Below are 25,041 nucleotides of genomic sequence, written 5' to 3'. Positions count from 1 at the left end.
AGGTAGCACTTTATTTTTTCTAAGTTATGCAAGCATCATGCAGAATGCAATTTCTTCTTTGCCACCGATTTACAGTCCCTGTGTTTTTCCTGATAACGGTTTCCTGATCTTAGAGTAGCCACTTCCTTCTCTGGTGCGTGTGTGCGTGTGTGCGTGTGTGCGTGATGCGCACACCTGTCATTTTTCTCTCTCCGTGTGCATCCTGTCACTGCTTTGTCCCCGCCAGAGAAGCAATTGTGAATATTTCACTGGCCATCATATAGATGGGTGTCTAAGTACTGTTAGATTGCAGTATCATTCTATTCCTTTTTACTTTAAAATTTTTGTATTTATTTATTTTTTCAATGGAGGTACTGGGGATTGAGCCCAGGACCTCGTGCATGCTAAGCACGCGCTCAGCCACTGAGCTATACCCTGCCCCTTCTTCTTACTTTTATCCAGGCAAACGGCAAGCCTCATCTGAGATGGTTTCTTAGGCAATCTCCTTTCTGTGCACAGCAATACCATTTTTAGATGTCAGAGTGGAGGTAAAAAATGAGGCTCACACAATGCTCGCATAAATAGATCTAAAAGTCGTCTAACAGAGCGACTGTGCCCACAGACACGAACCCCATCTCTTTCCCATGAAGTTGGAGGTACCAGAGGGGAAAAAATAAACATGTTTATGGTTCTCAGCATTTCCCCAAAATTCATGTTAAAAAAAAGGCTGCATGTAAAGCTTATTGGCCAGACAGCACTCTTTCACGGATACTCATTTACTAAATAAAATCTCTTGTCCAATTCAGATACAAGATATTTCAATAAGGAAAACGAGGCGAGAGAAAGCAGAGAGGAGAACTTGGGTGCTGCCCCTGAACCCTGAAGGGAGGGAAGCAGAGAGAACCAACATCCAGCCTGGGTACCCAGTAAAGGACATGAGTGACAAGTCCCAGAGAATAAAACTTCGATACCAATCAAACAGACCTTGAAGAAAAGACTGATCCCCCAGCCGCCGTGCCCAATTCCTCTTTCTAGAAGCCAAAGAAAACTAGTTTTTGATGGTCAGGCAGGGCAGAGGCTGGTGGTGCAGAAAGACGAGCAGGGGGACAAAATTGAACAAGGCCCAAATCTCAAGTGTTGTGCAGTGCACGTCCTGGTTACCCAGCCACACCTCCATCCCTGCCCTGTACGTAGGTGCATCAAAGCGTGAGCACAGTTCACTGTTAACAAGGGTGCTACTTTCAATTATCTTCCCAGTATGGCTACTCTCAGGCCACACACAAGTAATGACCACCGCGCTTTTTACAAAGGGCGAAGAATAGAAAATCAGCTCCCCAGTCCTTTCTAATTCCAACTGACTGTTCACCCCGAGATAATGAGTAACATCCATGAGTTAGTTCCACGTTCACTGGATCGGCACTGAGCTGATCCTGGGAAGTGTATTAAATGTCCTGTTGAGGCGGGAAGCCCCATAAAAAGACTGGCAAGACCCCAGACAAGGCCACTACTCTCCTGCCAGCACCATCCGGTTCCCTGGTCCAGAGGCTCTATCTCACTTTTTGCCTCTGAAAAGGCTTACTTACCCCTAAAATTCTATTGGTTCCCTGAGCTCACTCCTGATTGGTTATTTCCTTCACTCCTGATTGGTTCATTTCTCTAACTTCTGATTGGACCATTTGTAGTACTTCATTTGCATGGAGCTCACTCCTGATTGGTTATTTCTCTCACTCCTGATTGGTCCATTTCCCTCACTCTGATTGGTTATTTCTCTCCCTCCTGATTGGTCCATTTCTACAAAGCTTGTTCCTGATTAGTTAATTTTGGTTATACCTCACTTGCCTATGATGCTGCAAAGTGTAAACTAGCAGCCAATAAAAGCCTGTGTAAACCTACAGACAGGGTCCAGAATTTGGAGTGTTAACTCCTCTGGGCTTGCTGGTGTAATTAACCTGAGTTGTCCAACTCTCCGAGTGCTGCTTGGTCTCTCGCCCGGATCCAGGTTGCTGCAACTGAGCTGTAGCACTGAGCTGTCACACATTTTTTCTGCGGCACTGTGAGGTTCCTGGTATCTCCTTGTGGCTCATCTCAGGGCACATCCTGGCTTGACACCCAGCTGCCACTGCTCTCTCTAATCTCCCCAGACCTCCACAAATGAAGCTCTGTTAGATCATCCTCTGTTGCTGATCAAAGTCATGGCTCCCCTGTTCAAAAAGCAGAGGGCATAAAGGTGAATACAAGGATGCCTACAAGATAAGTGGAGCTTTACAGTCAGGTGGCTGTTTTCTTTTCAAACATAACTTTGGCACAATCATTTTAAACTCTCAACTGGGCTCTCAGGTTTCTGCTCATGGGATGTCTTGGAAAAGCAAACATAAGCTCAGATCAAGAAAGCAAATACCTGCCCTTCCCTTCCTCCGGCTTCCCTGGATCATTAGGTCCAGAAGTCACCTGCCAAGTTCGCTGCAAACAACAGTCCTCCCCAGGATGCGCCACAGCTTCGGCTCACAGCAAAGCCTGCAGCGGGTGGCTGCTGCCTTTCAGCTCACTGAGCAACACCGTTCTCTAAACTCAAAGGCTGTGGAAATCCCGGCTCTTTGAAACCCTATCAGGAGGCAGGAACCACCTTCTCTTGCCTGGAGGGTCTAGGTCACTTTGACACAGAAAAGCAAGTCTGATTTCCAACTCCAGGGCAGGATTTCAGAAAGGAGCTTTCTGAATGAATACGACTTTGCCATCCATGTGAACTCTGTGTTTCTCAAGCAAGCGGGACCCTGGTTCCAGGGCCAAGGCCAGAGTGATGCTGGCTGTCCCGCGTTGCCCTGGGCGACTCACCCCTCTGCGTGATTTAAATCACACCTGCCCCGCCCACCTCTCATGTGACTTTTGAAGCACTGGGGGAAATGACACATGCAATGCATTTGGCTGGAGGCTGGCACAATGTGCTCAATATAATGTAAGAGTGATGGCTGTTAATGATGCAAAGAGATGTTTCACGGGGTTTAGCACAGGCTTTGCAAGACACAGAGGAAGCATGACTCCCTGGACCTTAGGGAAGCAGTTGTGGGGAAAAGGGGCTTGTTAGGAATAACAAAACACTCATGCCACCTTCATGGTTCTGAACAGAAGATAAAAGACCAAAGATTATAACAAAAGATGCTCTGTGGTTCCTACCACTTAAATTCTAAATTGGGGAGACTTTAGCCAGAACAACGGATGATGTCTTAAATATAGACTTCTTGCGATGCCCCAAGCAGTCCGTAACGTGACATCAGCTCTCGGGGGAACATTCACTGCCATCATCATTGTGAGTATTTCCTGCGTAGACCCGATTTCTAACCATGGGGCTCGTTCCAGTTGCCCTCTGTCTCCCGGAGAAGGGCATCGGGACCCCCACTGGCACCCACAGCCTTAACAACCCTCTGCCACTGAGCAGAACTCAGTTCTCATCTCTCTTTTTCAATCTGTGCAGCTGCCAGACAAGGAGATGAGCAGAGGGGCCGTTAGCAGGAAGCCCTTCTTCTCCAACAACAGCGTCCCGTGAAGAGGCTGTTACACTCCATGGACATAACTGCTTTCCTCTCTAGTTCGTTTTCTGTTTACACGGCAGGATGGGCACTGTATCTTCTCCTTTCAGCCCTACTTCTGCCCTGGAAAAATCTGATCTCCAGCCCCAGGCAGTGATCCGTTCTCTCATTACACCCCAATGCTGGGGGGTTCACTCAGTCCAAAATGCTTGACTCTCGGGGCTGGTAACTATTCAGCAAGTCAGTGCAGAACAGTCACAACAGAAGTCACTTACTTAGGATGGTATTTGGGAGTCTGCGTTTCTTCTTCTCCCCTGCCCCACAGCCAGGGTGTTTATCCCCCATGTCTCTTTAGAGACTGCAACACCCCTTATGCAAGAGATATTATAAAAGCAAATCGATGGAGCTGGAATTCGTTTTGTGATGATGTGAAAGGGACTTGGGGCAGGCAAAAATCTACAGCAGTGAAGGTTCATGAAACTACAACAGCTCTGATTTACTGGGCATCGAAAGAACCAGAAGAAAAGGACTTGTATCAAACGTGGTTTTATGCACTAGTTAGTGACAAATGATGACCAGTCAGTCCCAGAAAAAGCATTTTGTCCTCGTCAATCACGATTAGCAAAATTGTAAGCCTTGCTCAACAGAAGTGCATAATCTCTTTTGCCTCTGTGTGTGCGCGTATGTGCGTGTGCACATGTGTGCTTGTGCACATGTGGGCATGCATGTGTGTGCACATGTGTGCATGCTGTGTGTGTGCGTGTGTGTATTCCTTACCAGATGCACTCAGTTCTCCATAAATCAAGCCTTGGGGGCATCAAATTTTATGCTTGGGCCATTTTTGACAACTCATAAGTCTTGGCCATATGGAACTAAGAAATAGTTTCATGCCAACCATAAACAGGATCCTTTAAAAAATTTAAACAGGAGAGTTTTGTGACAGATTGAAACTCTACTGGGCAAAGCGCTCAACAGAGGCTTTGAAAAAAAGAGTGTATTTTTAACTCCTTTAGACTGTAATTTTGCAGAATGAAAGTGATGGATAACATTTTCATTCTGACCTTTGTCTTCAACCTTCTGGGAGAGCCGTCGCATTAGCAGGTTAAGAACGAGGTAAGTCGGCCCCGTTTTACCTCACGCCTCCCTGCTGAACAAATACCGCACTTTGTGACGTTCTTTCTTGGGTGCTCAGGAAGCAGCATATGCGTCCACGGATGGAGAAGAGGCACGGGTAATTATAACTTCTTATGAGAAAGATGTGAGATCCAAGAAAGGTTCTCCCCAGAATCACAAGTACCCCCACCTCATTTTTCAGAGGCTGACACTGAGGCCCAGCAAAGGGACTAGACTGGACCAAGACACCGACTACCTTTGGAGATGACATTAGTTCTGGCTGTTCATCCGGGTCCCCGATGCCACTAACCTAGAGCTATCTCACATCTCTCTAGAAATCTCTCAAAACCTTGAGCAAAAAAATAAGGTCTGCTGCTGCAACACTGGCCTCTGCACCCCGACAGCCAGGTTGAGACTCGGAGGCAGTTTTGGGAGAATCAGAAAAGAACAGCATTATTGCTTTGCCAAACAAAGGGGAGTCACCATGGGCTCATGCCTTAGGGACTGTGAATTCACCTTGGGGTTGGGTCTTGAGGTTTTACAGAGACGCTGGATGGAACAGAAAAGGTGGTGACCATCAGGGTGTTTCACAGGGCACTACATTCCTCTCAACCTCCGTGAATCCTCCTGGTGTCACGGAGGAACCCCGGAGGGTCTGCCCATTCTTCTGAGATGATCAGCCTGTTACCTCCTTCCTGGAGCATAGCCTCCAGGTTAAAGCTATTCTTGGTAAAGAATATATAGGGAGGGGAGAGCATGATGGAAAAGTCTGGGGGTTATTCAACACAAAGGCAGTAAGGGGGAAAAAGCAACCTGCAGTATTTCTCAGAATGAATCTGCAAAGTTTTAGCATCAGGGAAGCCAGCTGGTTAGTTTTGTTTCTTACTCTGTCAGGTCCGGTATAGTCAATAGACTAGGGGTTTTCTCTGCCTGGGTCACTGGTGTAGCCCACGGATGCAAACGCATCACCTGACACATAGTAGGCGCTTCACAAATGTCTACTGAATAATAAGTTTTAAGGATAGTAAGATAAGAAAATGACTGCTGGAGGATGGACCAGAAGAACACCGGTGAGAAAACAGAAATAGTCGGTCGTCCATTCAAATGCTCCCTTTGTGTTTCCCTCTGTTTGCATATTTCAGCACCAACCCCAGGTGTTCGAATGTTACTATGGAACCAAGACCTCGCGATGGTGCATGAAGGCATCTAACCACCACAGCACCTGTCTGTGAGCCCTACACCGTTGTTCGCTCCGCCAAGATCAGAGACTAGGACGCTCCCATCCCTCACTTTCTCCTTATTTACTCAGCATCTCCTTTATCTCCTTTGAGACGCAGATCTACTCAGATAATATGAGGATAGACAAAAAACAGTACAGGAACATTTAGTAAAGAGAAACATACCAAATACTTTCAATCACACTGAAAGATACCTAATCTCATTCCTCTTTGAAAACATGCCAGTCAAACATGATGGAAATACCACTTCCCAGATTTACAAAACGTACATGTTAATAATCCAGGTTAGTGCATGCAGCAGTAATGCTAATCCTGGCTCATTCTGGTTCCTGAGAGGCAACAGTTAAATTGTTGGAAATAATATAATTTGCAGGATTCCCCCATAGCAAAGTAACTCATATCGGCTTCTAAAGTGTTGACTTGTTTATTTTCCTATTGAATATTCCACAAGCCATAATCACATCCTTTAAAAAGGACTTGGTATTTAAATAGTAATCTCCAGACATTTAAAATTTTAAAAATACACGTATTTGGAATAAAGCCAACTACAAAATAAGAATGGTTTTATTCCTTTGATAACTATGTAAGTTTGAAAAGCTAGGGGTCTAATCTGTTCTTAGAAATAATAATTAGTGCATATACGAAAACTAAAAAAAGTGCAGTATTCTGTATATACGTATTTACATGCAATATAATGTGTATATGCAGTCGAACTGTAATAATTCTACATAATAAAACTGAAAAAGGGAAGAAAACATGTATTTGTTGTTTGTTTGTTTGAATTTTATAGCTATGTAATTGTAGATCCTTAAGAACATTAGCAGAGGCTACTGAAAAGACAGTTTAGTCTCCCTCTTAGTTAAAAACACATTAATAAGGACAAAATGTCTGGGGGAGCCAAGGAACTATATTCAATAGCTTGTAATGGCCTCTCATGAAAGATAATATGAAAAGGAACATATATATATATATGCATATGTGTATATGTATATCTACATACATATATCAGTATGCTGTGCACCAGAAATTAACACAACATTACAAATCAACTTCTCTACCCATCCAGCAGCAAACATTTTGGGAAGACCTTCTTTCCTTGGGTTGCCTGTCAAAAGGAAAAATTCTCCATTGAGAACGATGCCCTGTACATAAGGTACCACTTGCCGAATCTACACTGAGACATGGACGCACCAGTGGAAACATCTGTCAGCTTCTGTTTATCAATCTGGACTTGACTTCCTTTCAAATACCCACATATCAACCAAGAATGCGCTTTTTAACGAACCAGATCTTCATTAAATGCTGCGCTGAGCACATGACTAGGTATATGCAAGACTGAATGATGACTGAATAAATGAATACTACATGGATGAACGAACAAGCTCAGTGAATATTTACGGAACACCCTGGAGATACCAGATGCTGTGTTGGACGTGGAGCCAGGAGTCAACCCCCCGAGACTCGTGAGAACTTACAGAGATCACTGTCTAGTGTGGGTAAAAGGTAGAACCAAGCAAATAAACACACTAAAGGAAAATTCCAGCTCGTGGTAAAAGCTATAAAGGAAACAAGGATTCCAGAGCATTGTTCTGATCTTTGGAAGAGAACTTTAGAAATAATCTTCCTCCATTGTTGCCTCAATTTCATTATTTTCACAGCTAATTTTCAAAAATTCTCACCCAACGGCTACTGTCCAATGACCCTTCTCTCATCATGTTTTCCACACTCCTTAGCTCAGCTCACACACCCTTCATGCTTGTCCTCCAGTATCTTCTCCAGCACGTCCCCTACAAGTGGGGACAACTGACATCGCCTCTATTTTTCAAGCACATTGGGAATTTATTTTTTAAAAAAATAGCCGAAGCCTTTTCTATTATGAGAATGCCTTGTTTCTCACTGTCTTCTTCATCAGATTCTCTCTACTCCCTCCTAACTCCCATATCTCCTTCTAGACCCTTTTCAATCACTGCCCAAGTCGCTAAAATAGAGTGTTTATCACCAGCTGCTGAGATGACATGGCACTCGGTCCCAGCTGAGCTGCACACCCAATAAAACGCACTGAAGACTTTCCAGAGGCAAGACACCAGTGAGTTTTTCATCTTTCTATTCTCAACGCTCAAGATAGTGAATGACATAAAGTATCTGACTGATGGATGGGTGGATGGATGGATGGATGGATGGATGAGCAAAGCTTCTTCCTTTCTCCTTAGCACGAAACCCCTACCCAATGGGAGAGTATGTGAGCCAACCGGAGTCTGTCAGAACCCCCAAATGCAGACAGCTCCAGAAGTGACTTGCCATAAACCTTTTACCTAAGCTGGACTAGAGCTTTTCTTAGGAGCTTTTGGACTGAACTTGGTTGGAAACGATTCTTTTCCTTCCTCATTACAGAGTTGTTGCACAGATAATGAGCTTTGAGCTGCTTTTGGCCATGGTCCCTATTTTCCCAAGACGCTTGTCTGGAGAAATAAAACTAATGCACAGAAATGAGAAACAAGAAGAAAGGGTCCAGTTATAGCTTCATCTCTGGTTCCAACCATCCCCAAGTCCCCAGCCTTCTAAAGATGAGTTTATGAGGTCCAACCTTCCTTTCCACCTTTTCTTTCTGGAAGCAGAATTCCATTCTCAGATTCTCACCCAGCAAGTTTCACCCTGGAGGTAAAGACTTTCCAGGGGACATTTACCGAGTTTGGGAGACATTTTTGGTAGTTTCAAGCACGTGGTTGCCACTGGCATCTGGCAGATGGTGGCGAGGGATGCTGATAAACGCCCTAGAATGCGCAGAACAGACCCTCCCAACGAAGGATGATCAGACCTCAAATGTCAGACTTGAGAAACCGAATCAGTTCAGACTCATCACTTACGACAAGGAGTCTAGCTAGTACATGCATGCCTGGGACTTGTAAAAGCCATGCCCTGAGGCTAAAGGCTACCCTCCACCCTGGGAGGCTAACTGGCAGGTTGCATCTGCAAGTCAATCCCCCAAACATTCATCCCCCAGCGGGGGGAGTCTCCCTGCTAAAAGAATGGATTTCTATTTACAGCGTCTTCCCTGCGATGCATGTGAAAAGCACTTTTCCTCCTTCCTTAATTTTGCTCTCTTCTGGCAAGGTTACACCACCAGCTTTGAAGTTAAATCAAGTAACAACAGAGCTTATTAGCCTTGCTTTTTTTTTTTTTTGAAACATCTCCATCCACCTTCCATGGTTTATGCAGGCTGGCGATGTGGGCTGATTGATTTGACTTAAAGAGCTCCTTCCTGGAGAGCAGACGTCAACTTTTCTGCAATTTGCAGCCTCCGTGCTGTCAGACAGAGCCCGGTCCCTGAGGCTCTATCGATCAGTGAGGGCACTGACTTTTTAATGAACCCACGTGCAATGCAGAATCTGAGTGGCCTTGCATCGATCCGACCTCAGGGGGTACCTTCTTTGCACAGGAAGCTCCCTCTAAGCGTTTCCCATCTCGTTTTGTCTTTGCGATTTTCGCTCCGCTGTTCACCTCCTCCTCAGCCCACACCGGCACGAGATGCTTCACACCCACCTGGCTCCGCACGGACTTGTTTGCTCCCACGTGCGTCCCCAGAGGGTCAAAGACTCTGACTGACCTTAGGACGCTCACCTGAACCCTTCAGCATTCATCAGGAAACTGGTGTTCAGTCATGATGCGTGGGGCCCTGCCACTAACACACCCCCAAGTTATAACAGCCGGCAGGTTCCTTCAGTGCTCCTATCATTTGCATCATCTTGGGTGGTAGCGCACGGCTGACAGAGCACAGACTCTGGGGTGGGGTGAATGGGGCTCAAAGCTCGTTTTACTGGTTGAATATGTGAGTGATCTTGGCACGTGAACTTCCAGAGCCTCAGTCTCTTCCTGCGAAACGGACATGACATCACTTATATCCTAAAGGACTGCTGTATCCAGCACTTTAAATAACCAATGAAAAGGGCCCAAGGAGAGGGGCAGGCGCCTGAGAATCATTCAGCAAACTCGGTTCTCCACTCTCTGCCTTCCGGGCTGCTGTACAGAAAGGACGATCTGAAAAACTTGGGGACGTGGGAAAATCTCTTATTGAGACAGGAAGGGAAAGGGGGCAGGGCATTAAAACCATGACACAGCCACGGAGGACAGGGTCCCCGGATAAAACCGAGATGGCGGAAGAGTCAGCGTCCAGTAGTAGACCCTGCCCTCGTGGCACACCCAGAGGCGCCGTGCCAGTTCCCAGGCTGACCAAAAGTGGCCAAAAAGTGGGCCAAATCCTGGGAACCCTCAGCCCTTACCCAACATAGTGGGAATAGTCCTTCCACTAATTAGCATATGAAATCTCCTGCCCATAAAAACTAACAGCCCCGCCCTCGGGGCCGCGCCCCCTCCTGGGTGAGACGGCCCACACCCTGCCCAGGTGTGCATCTACTTTTACTTTAAGCTAAACACCCCCACACCTTGAGGCCCCGCTCTCTTGCCTTCCGAGGCAGCCCCCACTCCGCCTCTGGAATGTGTGTCTCACTAAATAAATTAGCTTTCACTCTGCGATGGCTCGCTCTTGAATTCTTTCCTGCGCGAAGCCGAGGACCCTCACTTGGCAGGGCGTGTCCCAGGGACTCGCCTGGGACCTGGGACGTGACCCTCTTCTCCCGCCCAATTTTTCTTGCGACAATATTGGTCCTAAAGGACCCTTCAGTTGCACAGAGTAAGTATTTTGGAAAGATTAAGAAACCAAGCCTTGGACAGAGGAAACGACCAGCCCGAGGTAACGGGCAGTGTAGTAGAACCAGGATCTGAATCCACGCCATGTGACTCCAGACTCTGCTGTAGGGACGTCTATGCAGCTATCTACCCACATACAACCACAGCGCTGAAGACTGAAACGCGTCGTCACCAATATGGAAGAGAAGGGAACAGAGTACCTCAGGCTGATGGAGAGATTGAAATGTGGGCACAGAAGTAAAGGAACAGAGAACCCGGGAGAGCAGCAGTGAACAGACGGTGGGGGGAAGACGACGACTGTTTACAGAACCTGATTTAATCATGAGGACGTTCAGGGCAGGAGGGAGTAAATATAAAGGGCTCCTGGCCTCCGGGTGGCACGCAAGGGAGGGAGGGAACCGGGCCCTCCTGGAACTGGGAGAGAGCGCAGATATGCCCCGTGGTGCTCGGGCCACCTGCCCGGAGCTGCCCCCTCGTCTCTGCCACACTCGGCAAAAGGCCAGGCCACTATCTTGTTCCATGTCAACTGGTGGGGAAACTTCAGTTTCCGACACACATCTTTAGAAGCACCTGGGTCTCTCCTTCGTAAGGGGAAGCAGCTTCACCAGGGGAGTTTTTTACAGAAAGATCAGCTTTCGGAGATGGAGGCAAGTGGTAAAAACCAAGCTCCATGAAGAAGGTGCCCTCCGGGGCTGGCCGGCTTCCTCTGCCAGGGCTGAGGCGAGGCTGCGAGGTGAAGGCGACGGGAGGACAGTCTTGCCCCAGAGCTTCTAAGTGTCACTTTGTGTTAGAACAATGGTTACAAAGGGAGAATCTGACAGCTTTCGTGCTGTGGCTGTTAGCACCTTATAAAGTTTGGTAAAAGGAGCCCAATAAGGGCTGAAATAGGTAAGCTATGCCCCGCACTGTCCTCAACACACCTGGACAATTCTCTCCTGTTTAGGTTTTTAACCTTCCAGAGACATAGCCAGAAGCCCCCTGAATTAGTCTCAGAAGCAGCAATGCAGCTTCTAGGAAAGAGTTCCCTCTCTCATAAAGCAGAGAGTCACATAGCTAGAAAGTCCCTTTTTTTTTTTTTTTTTTCCATGACTCCTTTCCTGTTTGGGAAAGGGGTTTGTGTGAAGGGATGTGATGCCTGGAACTGTGGCAGCCACTTTGTGCCCATGAGGAAAGGCTTCTCCTTAATATGTGTAAGGATAGAGGGAAGGAAACACAGAAGGCATCTGAGACCTCAATGAGACGGCTGAATCTTGTTACGTAAGACATTAAATGCATTTATTGTTTAAGCCTCTGTTACCTGTGGCTCAAAGCATCCTTAAGAAAAGCAGCAACAGCAATAGTAATCATCGACCATAATCATGATCGTAATAAACCTTAAATTTGCTACATGATTTGCCTTTTACAAATTGCCGGTTACGTAACGAAATGCCTTACTCGCTGATGTCGCCCATTTTGCCTCAAGAGGCACCTGGAAACATGGATGCTGGTTGACTGATTGATCAATAATGATACTGTGTTATTTTCATAGACTGACAGGGCTTGGGAAGTGGCCCCGGCTTACCTTTTCTGTGAAGAGGAAAAAGCTGAGATTCTTAGCATTGAATTGACTTGCTGAAGGTCATGGAGGCAGTGATCCAGAGAGGAACCTCACTTTTCTGTATCTGAGGCAAAACAGGGTGTGGTTATGAGCACAAAGGGCAGGACACCAAGTGCCTGGGTTCAAATTCCAGCCTGGCCACTTACCGTGTGTGACATTTTGCCCCAGTTACTTGGCTCCTCTGTCCCTCAGTTTCCTCATCTGTAAAATGGAGAGAGTAGCATTACCTCCTTCAGAACTATCAGGCCCTGAATTCACTAAGATCCATGAATTCCTTAGCAGGGTAACTAGTCTGTAATGACCGTTCCAGAAATATTACCTGTTGTCTAATTCTAATGCTATTTCTCCTATCCTGGGAGGCATTTTTGAAAAAGAGCAGGTACGTTGAGTTGGGAATTTATTACTATTTTTGACTGCCCAATAATCACTCTTGCTTCTTTTAGGACAATACTCTGATTTTCCTTTGAGGAACCCCCACTCCTCACTTCTCAGTCCAGGCCGACTGGGCAAGGCTGGACCCAGGAGCGGACAGGTGACCCAGACCTGGACAGACACGGTCATGCCCTTGACCAAAGCCATCATGTTGGACGTGGGATGTGGCCTGAAATGCTTCAGTCAGAGCCAGTTCCAGGGCGTTTGCCAAAATTCTTAGGAAAGAGAACTTCCCTTAATGCTGGGCTTGCCGGGTGGAGAAGCTGTAAGCGCAGGATTGTCGGGGACCCATCGGGGTGACCTTTCCCGCAGGTGATTGTAACTGAGAGGAGAAGAGAGTGGAACATCGGGGAACACGCCTGGCTGGTGAGCCAAGGTCCCTCGGTCTGGACCATTTAGGGACATGAGCCAACACCCCGCCACTTCTCTTCATCCCACTGGAGTGGAATTTCTGTCCCATGAGACGGAAGGAATCCCGGTTAATACCCCTGGTAGCTTCTGCAGGAACCCAGCAGAAGGAACAGGAAGCCGACTGACTGCACGTGGCAGGAATTTATACTCTGAGTACAGCACCGAAACAGAAGCGAAGGTCTTTTCCCTGCGTGAGCACAAAATTAACACATCTCCAAAAGAACGAAGACCCTAAGAGCAAGGGTTAGACCACGTGTGCGATCTGAGGCAGCTGCCCAGACCCTACGCTCCGGGAGCTTCGCCGTCCTGAGAAAGGAGCTTCGGCTGGCGGAGATGAGGAGGAGGAGGAAGTCCTCGGTGACGTTTCTGGCTGAGGAGGGAAGGTGGGAAGCTTGCGGCTTTAAGAGCCACTTTAAAGGATTTCAATTAAGAACGTTAGTTCATGGGAGGAAGGTAGAGCTCAGGGACAGAGTGTGTGCTTGGCATGCACGAGGTCCTGGGTTTCGATCCCCTGTGCCTCCGTTAAAAATAACTAAATAAACCTAATCACCACCCCCCGCCAAAAAAAAAAAAAAATTAAAAAAAAAAAAGAATTAAAGAAAAAAAGAATGTTATTTCTTAACTGAGGTAGCCAAAACAGCAGTGAAAAAAACTGTCTAATTAATACTGAAATCACACTCTACACAGCAGGAACAGAAGGTTAAGAACGAAACACCTACAGTCCAGCCAACAGGAAATATATCGTGTATCTCCAATTAGGAAGGAATAATAAATGTCTAAATTACTGATATAAAGAAAGACAGAATTAGGCCATAACATCCAAATGGCCTGACATTTTATACTTAAATTCCTGGCTCCTGGTGACAAAGGAAAAGAAATCCATGCAAGTAATTTGTAGGCAATGTTATTTAGCATTGATGGCCGAGGAGGAGACACAGCCTGGAGCATCACTGAATATTCTGTGTGTCTCCTTCTAAATCAAGTTAGCATCATTCTTTTTTTTTTTTTTTTGCCATTATATTGTTTATTGTGTTTACTCTACACTCAGGTATTAAATGCTGGAGGAGCGTTGATTTTATGAAGGGGAGGGAGAAATGGGGAAATCTCAAGCTTGTATTATGTTTTTAATTGATTTACTTTTAAGATAGATACGTAATTATTTGCATACTGGGCTGTGAGAGTCCAGGTTAGCAGCATTCTGCCTTTCTCTTCAGAACACCCCTCTTAACCACAGCAGACAGGGCACCTTCCAGAAAGAGCAATGTACAAAAGGTGTCGCGGACTTACTTTCAATTTCACATACTTTTCACGAGTCACCAGGAGAATCCAGGGCTCTCAGAAATATTTTTCATCCTTACCCACTTCTGTGGATCCATCTTCTACTTTACAAAAAAAAAAAAAAAAATTGTCCCCAAAGAGTAAAATAAACTTATCAGTCACCAAGCAAAATTTGCTTGTAGCCCTCTTTAAGGAGGTGGGTGCACTGCTTTATTATTGTAATTGTTAAATCAGCAACATTTGAAAATCAAGATGTTGGAGAACCACTTCTAAAACGGCGGCCTCCCAACATCTGCTCCTCTCGTAAAGAAACGAGAACCCTGGCGAAATGGCCAAAACCAACTTTTTCAACAACAAAACACCCAGGGAGTGAAGAGGGTCAATTTTTCTAGAATTTCCCCATGACAGTATTTAAGATATCAATTTTCAACAAAACTGTAGGCGACATGAAAAGAAAGAAGAAAGTATGGCCCATTTGCCAAGCAACTAGATCTAAATCCAGCAAGACTGTGTTTCAGAAATAAAGGAGAAATTAAGAGATCTCCAGGTCAACAAACACAGAGAATTCATTGTCAGTAGACGCATCCCATATTATTAGTAAAGGAAATCCCTGACAACGAAAAGGTAGACTTTTGCAAAATGGATTTAAAAACGTTATCCAATTGCATGCTGTCAATAGGAGCTACACTTGAGATTCCGAGAGGTAAGTAAGTTGACAGTTGAAGGATGGGGTGGGGAGGGTGTAGCTCAGTGGTAGAGCGTGTGCTTAGCATGCACGAGGTCCTGGGTTCGATGCCCAGTCCCTCCTTTTAAAAAATAACTAAGTAAACCTATTACCCTCCCCCCGCAAAAGAAAACAAAAAAGGACAGGGAAAATATCACACAAACAGGATCCCAGAGAGAACAGGAGTGACCATACTAACATCAAACAAAACGGAAACTTAGCAACGACAAAGGAAGATATGTGACAATGGTAAAGCGTTCAATACATTAGGAAGAAAAAAGTGATGGAGACACATGTGGCTCAATCTAGAGGCATAAATAAATAAGCAGGAAATTCAAAAATAATCTTTGAAGACTCCAATATTCCACTTTTAATATTTTCAAAATAGCTAGACAGATTATCAGCTAGGAAACGGAAGATCTATGCGTGACTATTAAAAAAACTACACCTAACATATAAATACAGAATACTCCACTCAACAACAGAATGTGCATTTTGTTCCAGCGCACATAGAACATTCTCCAGGATAAACTGTATATTAGCCATCAAACAAGCCCCAATAAGTTTAAAAGGATTGAAACTAGGCAAATTATTTCTTCAGATCACAATAGATGAATTTTGAAGTCAATAGTAAAACATAATTTAGGAAATTCATGTGTGTGGATCTTAAACCACACACTCTCACTTTCTTAAACATAACACCGAAGCACATGTCACAAAAGAAAATAAATGGATAAAGCGGACTTCATCAAGAATTACAATTTTTTTGCTTCCAGAAACTCCATCAAGAAAATGAAAGGACTGTCCACAGAACCGTAGAAAATATTTGCAAATCACATAACCGATAAGAAACTTGAATCTAGAAGAATTTGTACAAGTCACAATTAGAAGAAGAACAACCAAATATAAAAATGGGCAAATTACTTCCATTGACATTTCTCTAAATATGTTATACAAATAGCCAATAAGCACATAAAAAGATGTTCCTCGTTGTCACTGGGGAAGCATGAATCAAATCAACAGTGAGATACCACTTCACACGTATTTTGATGGTTAGAAACGAAAAAAAAAAAAAAAAAACCAGACAGTAACAAGCGTTGACAAGGGTGTGGAGACACTGGAAACTTTATACGTTGCTGGTGGGACTTTAAAAGGTCTCACCTTTGGAAAACAGTTTGGGAGTTCCTCAAGACGTTAAACACGGAGTTACTAATGGCCCAACCACTCTGCTCCTAGCCGTCTACCCAAAAGAATTGAAAATATATGTCTACATTAAAGCTTGTACAGATATTTTTCATCATAGCCAACAATGGAAACAAACTAAGTGTCCACCAGCTTATGGGTAGATAAACAAAATGTGGTCTGTCCATATAATGAATATTATTTAGCTCTAAAAAGAAAGATGTATTGGTAAATGCCACAATAGGATGAACTTTTAAGACACTGTGCTAAGCTAGACTACGCGATGCTATGTTACGTTATGTTACCCGAAAGAAGCCAGTCACGTTGCATGATTCCAATTCCATGACACAGCCAGGATTTAGCAAATTCATAGGGACGGAAGGTAGGTTGGTACTTACAGAGGATGTGGGTGTGGGAGGTGATAAGGAGTGACTGTTGAGTGAGTCTGGTGCTGCTTTTGGGCGTGATGAACATATTCTAAAATCTGATGGTGGTGATGGTTCCACCACTCTGCGAATGTACCAAAATCCAGCCAACTCTACACATGAGAAGCACAAATTTTATGATACATGAAGTATATCTCAATAAAGCTGTTTTAACAAATCCAGAGGTTTTCTTTTAAAACTGGACTTCAACTTTCCTTAAGGAGAAGGAGTTCTGCCAACACTGGGCTTGCATTCCTGTTTGGAAGAGACTGAATTAGCTGAGATGGGGCTATGGATTTTAGCTGGAGCACAGGCAGTGAAAAAAATATTCCTAGGGTTTCCCATATTCTCCACCTGGCCCCCTACACCCAATTATATGACCAGACGAATCTCCATTGGCCATGAATATGGCCAGCCCTGCAGGAGAATGCTTAATTCCTCCTTACACTTTAGAAATACTGTATTTAATTGGACTTGAAGAGGGACTGGAAGGAGGAAGGACTGCATTCATTACTTGTTCTATCAATTTTATATAAACTCACACTTAGTCAAAACCCTAAAAATCACGTATTTAAAATTTCTGTGCCTCTGTTCCCATAGCTAAAACAAAGCTAAAAATAGTACCGAGCTCCCGTGGTTGCTGTAATATCAAATGAATTTATATGCGCATTACGTATGTGTGAATGAGAATGTCAGCGTGCATATCAAAGTGCCCTCTGTATAGTACTAACGTCTAGTAATAACAATAATGTTATTATAATTATTTTTGTCGATAGTAGTCTTCAGAGCAAGACAGTCCTGGATAATACAGAGATAAATAAGACATGGTCTCTGCTTTCAAGAAGGTGAAATTTTGGAAGTATATACAAGACCTTGTGGTAGCTCACAGCGAAAAAAATGTGACAATGAATATAAGTATGTTCATGTATAAATGAAAGACTGTGCTCTACACTGGAATTTGACACAACATTGTAAAATGACTATAACTCAATTAAAAAATGTTTAAAAAGTCAAAGAATGAGATAAAAATAAATGCAATATAAATACAAAAAAGAAAGTGAAATCCCAGGGAAGAGGCAAACCCCTTCCGTGAACATGTTCGTACCAGGCTGCTAAGAGAGGTGTTTGCACGGGGCGGTCTCAGCACAGCACAGAGAACCCTTGGGGTGGGAGAGGCGAGGAGGAGGAGGCTTTGCAGAGAAGACAGACCTGAGCTGGCCCTGGGGCACGACTTGCAGTTTTTCAGGTGCAGGGAGTGGAAGAAAAGAGGACGCCCAAGAGAGATGTGTATTCAGGAGAAAGACAGGCACGTGACGGCAGGTGTGGGGACCTAATGTGGTCCAGGATATCAGAGTCCGGAGGGCCTCTATCGGGAATGGAAAATCTGAGGGAAAAAGTCTGACTGTGTGCTTTTAACCAGAGAAGACCCTCAGGATCCAACTTGTCATAAAACCATCATGGCACCTTTAGTTCCACGAGTCAAGGCGTTGTCTTTGTGCAGAGAGAGCGCTTAAGCCAGTTTGATGTGGGTTTCTACTACATGCCACCAAAACATCACAATTATTTTAAAAATTGACGGTGGACTTGTCAGTCGCCACTGCCCACCAGCCTGGTGCCGGTTCCTCCAGCCAGAACCTTCTGTGAGGTGCTGACCTCAGTTACTGAGACTCAAGCATGCCCCTCTATAGGACTCTGTTCAAGGCGCACGTCACCGGCCATTCTCCCTGCCTGCAGAGTCAGCCTGTTAAGGAAACCTCGGTGGGAGAGCTTCTTTGCAGTCACTGCGCAGTTAACCCAGGAACTGCAGCTGCCGTATTGAAGCGGCTGACGCTCCCCAGAGGTGACACTGGGTTCTATTTAGTGACCAACGTCCTTGACGTTTCTGAGCCCGCAGCAAGTCACAGGAGACTTCCTCTGCCTTACCTCACCCATCACAGACCGCGGTGGAAAACAAGATGCTTTCCTGGGGCAGGGGAGGCTTTAAACATGTTAATGCAACTCCTTTGAGCACTTTAGCATCTCATTAGTGTCTTGTCCAGCTGACACCGAAGCCTGAAGACTTAATTATTGCTCAGTAAGTTGGCAGGCGCTACCTTCCAGAGCAGCAATCATGTTTTATTTATTTCTCGCCAAGAGTGAAAAAAAAAAAAAATCCGGTCCCAGGCTGCTGACGCCTGACTGGCTCCTGGCGTTCTGGAAGCCAAGGTTCACTGGCAAACAATTCAGTTCCAAATAACACGAAAACATGAGCCCAACTTTCAGCCTGAAAGGTAGACTCTCAAAGGTTACGACACAATCACACCCTGAAAAATCACATTTCTCCTCCGTCCCCAGAAGACCTTCAAAGAAACTTAGTGAAATGAAGAAAACAGGCTTTATAGATGTGGATGGAAACACACGTGTTCTGAAAATAAAAAAAAAATAAATGAAGCTTATCGTAACTAACGGAACCCTTCGTGGAAAAGCAGTATCCGGGGTACTTTTCCTAATAGTTTTAAGAATGTCCTGTATCTGCACAACACACTGAGAATTCCAGAGCTGATGCGCACAGCTCTGACCCCAGCAAGCACCTGCGGGTCCACCACCAAGCAGCTGAGTGATTTCAGGCGAGTTACTTAAGGTCTCCATGCCTCTGTCTCCACATGATAAAGTCACAAGGTAAATAGTAATTTGTGTGTGTGTGTATAATAGCTACCTCAAAACCTTACGCGGCTTCAATGAGTCCGTCCATCAAACGTGCTCAGGACAGTGCCCAGCGCACAGTGACAGCTCCCGAAATAGTAACCATTTCTTTTCATCAGCCGGATTCTACGCCTCTAAGGGCAGGAGGCACCTGCAGCCCAACTTGGTGGCTCACGAAGCTCCTTGTACGTAGCTCTGCTCAGAGAAGGTCATCTTTATCCGTATCGGAACAAAAGCATTTTATTAAACCTAAGAATACTTGGATCATAATCCCTCAGGTCTCAAGCCCAAGTCAAATCGTGAATGAAGATGTTCTGAATACCAAGCCACGCCTCCTATGAAGATTTCCAACATCGGGACGTTCACTGGGGATGTTGCAGCAAAGACTATGGACCACTCCTACAGGCGCTCACTGCATCTCTTGACAGCCTCGTGGGCTGACCTGTCTCCCTGAAATTCAGTCAGTAAGAAAGCATTGTGCAATGTCTTCTTTTATAAAGTTCATTTTATTTTATCCTTCCCAAACCTCACAGTAGAAATAACACTGTCCACATGTTTCACAAATGAGTACTTTCATTACTGGGGCTAAGGAGGAAAACAAAGAAAGAAAAGAGGAATGAGAAAAATATAATTGACTCTCTGACTCCCCAGCACCCTCTTTAAAATGAGATTTTGGTCTCTGTTGTGCCAGGAAATTTGGCCACCGTGCAAGTTCAGAGAGAAATCGGAAAAAGGTAAAATTTGACATTTGCGCTTCTAAGAATTCAGGTCCTGGAGATCTAAGAGAAATATACTAAGGACTTCCCAAAGGTCACCTGGACTGTTGACAGTTTTCCCCTACACAGTCACCTTGGAACTAATATTCTGTATCAGGATTAATGCCATCCTTCTACAGACAAAGGAAGTTCAAGTTCAAGTTTTAAGTTCAAGGAGTTAGCAAGTGGGGAGGCCAGGGCTGGATCAAGCTGCTGGCACGTGCAAGTTTAATCCCCAGACTGTGTGATTTTTTTTGTTGTGATGGTGGTTCTTTATCTTGAGCCAAAATTGGTTGCCTTTAAAGTTCCACTTTGGAATCCACTTAAAACAAACAAACAAAAAAAACTCCACTGACATGATGAGTCTTCCCAACCCTTAAGAAGAGTTCTCAGCCCTTCCCCTTCCTCACAGCCACGAGCCTTCTTCCCGCCGCACCAGGTAAACACCGACACTTTCTCTGATTTATTCTCCTGTGGTTCCGTCTCTGGGGCCCTGGGCACCACCGTGAACACCACTGAGAGAACACATTCCTGTGAGGCACCAGACTTCACCACACGACCTGGAATGACAGAGCGTGTACAAAGGGGCAAGGGACGTGAAGTTGGACTCCCAGATTGCCCAAAGCAAGGGTAGGGCATTCAGGGTTCAACATTCTGCTCCAGGGAGTCTCAGCATGGGTCTTTTGGATAGGGCGAATGTTAATTTTGAAGATGAGTTACTGAGGGACACTCTTGATTTCCCCCCCACGACTCAGATCTTTCTGGAAATTCTGGCCCTGACCATTCTATCCTTTCATGGCTCACTTCTGACAGAGACCAGGGTGCAAAGGTCACATTCTTCTGAGCTACGGTTTTAGGAAACGAGGCGAGCAAATCTGAGGAATGGTGCACGTAAGTACAGTGCAAACTTGACCTTCTCAACAATCGATGTGATAAATACGCTTTTTCTTCTCTTTTCTATAGAAATGTTTTGCTTTACATGGACATTAAATTTGGAACTAATAGCTACTTGTCAACGGGTCAGAAAATGTGGAGAAAAATTTGAAAACATGATCATGGAGCTAGGGAAGGTGAAATATTGGCATGTTTTATGTGTGTTTTTTTGTTTTTTTGTTTTTCCCCCATAGATAAGATTGCAGTCATTCATTTGTAACCACATGTTACCTGAACATATACTCTTGTCAAATTTCTATTCTGGGCTTGAAGATGATAAAGCAGCAAACGATCAAATGGTACAGGGATGAATTTGGAAGAATCCATTCTCACCAGGGAGATTCAACACCCATAAATAAATATTTAAGGCATCCATTAAGGAAGGGAAGATCTGAGGAACTGGGGATAAAATGAATTCATTCAAGTTTGGACAAAAATATAGATGCGAAGATAAGTCCTTAGGAGCAGAGCGGAGGTTTCCCTGAAAAAAAAAGACCTTCAGCCTGTGTTTTTGCAAGGTCAGCTCCTGTCTGAGTTTCCAGCTCCGCTTCCTGACAGCCTTACCCTGTGGGTTTCCAGCTTGTCTCGCCAGCCCCTACCAGTGCCCAGGGGGATCTCCTATAACAACTCACTTAACATATGCATGCACTCCTGGTTCTGTTTCTTCCCACCTGGCTGGAAAGGTGGAAGCCACGGCTGGCCCAGTGGCACAGCCAACATCAGAACAGAGACACTTCGAAGTCAGCATCCACTGTTGGCGCCACCACGGTATCGTTGCAGCCAGCGACCTGCCCCAATGAATGAAGTTAAAATGTTCTCTTAACTAACCCAGAAGGAACATCTGAGTGTAAAAATCAAATTCCGAAAACCTTGATTCAAACAAACAAACCGGCAAGAATGACCAACAGAAGCTGCTTAACTGTGCTTTGCACGATGTGAAGTTGTCTTGGTAGCAGAAATGACCAAGGAGTCCCAGAGCTCATGGATACTGAGCACAAGGCTTGTGGTGTTTCCTACACTGGGTCCCCCTGTGGCCAGAAGGCCCCAAGAGAAATAACCAGCTTCGTTCACCTTCTCTCCACCGGCCTCCCCAGGCCAGCCTCCGAAGGGAATTCTCCCAATAACTTTATTTCATTTTTCTCCCTTTGCCTCAGATGTTATGATTGACTTATGATTTATAAAACTTCAAGGCAGCTGTAAACTTCAACTGGAGAAAACCTAGGGGTTTTGTTACAACTTCAATATAGATTTTTAATTTTAGTGCCAAGCCTCCGCTACCTCTGAAGCTTGCCTAGCCCACCATTTAAACTCCGTCTTCGGAGTCTTTGATCACAGGCTCGCCCGCTAGCATATGTTTTTAAAATCCAGCTAGCTACCGGTCCCAAAGAAAATGAAGAGAGATATTTCTAATAAGACAGTACTTAGAGGAAATGCCATAAAAATTCAGGCAGGCTCAGAGCACAGCTCTTGGGTCAAAGAGGGAAAAACAGGAGGAAGCTTCCATGGTCACTCTGCCCGTGGACAGAGAACGTCCATCAGTGGTCAAGATGACCTAGACGGTAACGTCCACCCATCCAACCCCCTCGGGGGGTCCCTGCAAGGAAGATGGTGGGCTGGCGGGCTTCACGTATGGTTCAGCAAGTTTTCTTAGTTGAGTAAATACTTCTTCACGACTTGCACGGCAGAATATAAAACAGATGAGCTGAAACCCCTCCATGGAAAGCCTGAAGCTGGGGAAGCAGTAACAAATATAAATGTTCCTCCTGTAGAAAACGGTGGGGCGGGGGGGACTGGAAAGTCCAACGTTCACGTCCGGCATACGGCGAGTGGCCATCTCAGGAGTGCTGAATGGATGTGAAGCCAGGCACCGGTGCTCTGCTTGACACTCGTTTGGAATTTCTCTTTTCCTGATGTCCATCCCCCTGGTAACGGCAAGAGGGACCTTGGCGGCCACGCTGGGTCGCCAGAAACAAAGACAGACTCGCCGACATAGAAGACAAACTTATGGTTAATGGGGTTGGGGGGGGAGTGGGAAGGGATAAATTAGGAGTCTGGGATTTGCAGACACAAACTACTGTATATAAAATAGGTAAACAACAGGGACCTACTGTACAGCCCAGAGAACTATATTCAGCATCTTGTAATAGGCTATAATGAAAAAGAATATATATACACACATATATGTAAAACTGAATCACTATGCTGTACACCAGAAACTAACACAACACTGGAAATCAACCATACTTTGCAATTTTTTAAAAATTTAAACGAAACCTTTGCACTTTTTGCTCCCTGTGCCCTGTGCTTCTGCCAGTCCAGGTGGACCTGCCTGTGCACAGACCACCACGCTCAGTGCGCAGTAACCCCCACAGGAGGTGCCGTGATCAAGCCCATTTTATCGGAGGGAAAACCGAGGCTCAGACGTGATCACTGATGTGCCCAAGGCCAACATGGAATAAGCAGCAGGGTGGGGGGCAAGCAGCAGGCGCCCAGCTCCAAAGACCCAGCTCTCAGCGAATGCCCCAGACCGCTTGATGGAGATGGCTTTTGTGAGAGGGAGGGACTTCTACTGTCCCAGAGGCCGCAGGACAGATGTGGTGGCTTTGTCTGTGTGGGTAAAAGGCGAACAGGACGCCCCGCGCAGCCCTGCCCACGCCCCGTCCTACTGCATGAAGGGTCAGAGGGAGTCAGGAGTCTCCGGGCTCTGCAGCCCTGGCCTCCCCCGGCAGGGCTCTGAGGAGGGAATACAGCTCAAGACAGATGTTCCTGCCTGTCTCACCGGTTAAAAAAAAATCACCTCATTTATGGCCCCGGGCCAAAGGGGAGCAGCTGAGGGTTCCTTAGGGGGGCCCTGCTCTGCGTGGTGAGGGGGAGAAGAAACAGGAGAGACACGAGCGGGACTGAGCACCGGCATCTCCCTCCTAAACCCTGGCATCTCCCACGTCACCTTAATGGCAGAAAAGGGACGTACGGACACGACTCAGCCCAGGAGCCTGAGATGGGGAGACCGTCCTGGAATACCCAGGTGCACCCTGAACACAGCTGCGTGTCCTCACAGGAGGGGGCGCAGAGGACAATGTGACACAGAGGAGAGGCGAGGCAAGGTGGCCTGGGGAGTGGAGACGGCGGTGATGCGGCCACAAGCCAAGGAGCCGGAGGGGCCAGGACCAGGGTCTCCCCTGCAGCCTCTGGGGTGGGGGGAGCCTGGCCCTGCTCACCTTGTGATTGCGAGAGGACACCTTTCCGCTGCTTTTGAGTCACCCTCTTTGGGGTGATTTGTCACAGCAACCCCAGGAAAAAAATGGCCCATCAAGAAAGAGAGAAGAGACTGTAAACACACAAGTGAAGCGCACGAGACGGCTGAGAGGTGGGGAGAGACAGTTAGAGAGACCCAGGAATAAAAGAGAGGCTGGGGGAAGACGTCGAGAACGCCTGAGTTTGAACAGGGATGGATTCTGCATATATACGCCCCGCTCCTCCATCATTCACACACCCCCAGCGCCAACACCGAATAATGAGTGTCTCAGTGTTTCTCTCTTAATTCCTTCCCGGCACCTGAATCTATTAGCAGCTCGGCCGAGCCCTATCTAATTACATCTGTAACCTGCTAATGCAGCCGTCTTTGTTGACTGAGGGAATCTGCTTATGCAGCTTAGGCCAAATTAAAACTTCAATGTGACGCCAAGTTGCCCCCGAACGAGCGTGCAAACATCAGTCATTTAATCAACACCTAAACCTGGTGAGACGGCGCGGCTGCGGGCAGCACAGACCTCACTGAGGGCCCGCGTGCACCTGCTCACGGGTCCCTGGTAGGTCCGCTCACAGGGGAGACGTGCTGGGTCTCGGCTGCTTCCCAACCCTCGGGGACGCCGTGGACACACCCCGTTTCTGGCTCTCTGGACGGGGATGGGCCGGGGGAGGAAGCCAGCGCGGGAGACAGTGATAAACAGATACAGATCGAGGAGCGAGTGCCTGAGGGAGTCAAAGACGGAGAAGCAGGAAGGCAGACGGGAAGACACCGGGGAGGAAGACAGCAGAGAGACAGAGAATGAGGACGACAGACT

The 25,041-nt window shown here is 46.0% G+C and overlaps 1 long non-coding RNA gene across 1 annotated transcript in view; it reads right to left on the bottom strand.

Annotated features, from left to right (window-relative positions):
• Window positions 1–25,041, bottom strand: part of LOC135319756 (uncharacterized) — a 129,253-nt gene that overhangs the window by 78,704 nt on the left and 25,508 nt on the right. Inside the window, exons 2-3 of the long non-coding RNA XR_010378612.1 lie at window positions 12,302–12,356; window positions 12,120–12,219 (exon numbers count right to left, since the gene is read on the bottom strand). This is a non-coding gene — a long non-coding RNA (uncharacterized LOC135319756). The remainder of the gene's footprint in view (window positions 1–12,119; window positions 12,220–12,301; window positions 12,357–25,041) is intronic.

This window comes from Camelus dromedarius, chromosome 31, assembly GCF_036321535.1.
Source record: "Camelus dromedarius isolate mCamDro1 chromosome 31, mCamDro1.pat, whole genome shotgun sequence".
In the NCBI taxonomy this organism is placed as follows: Eukaryota; Metazoa; Chordata; class Mammalia; order Artiodactyla; family Camelidae; genus Camelus; species Camelus dromedarius.
The sequence above is the reverse complement of the archived record's forward strand: the minus strand, read 5'-3'. Positions and strand labels throughout refer to the sequence as shown.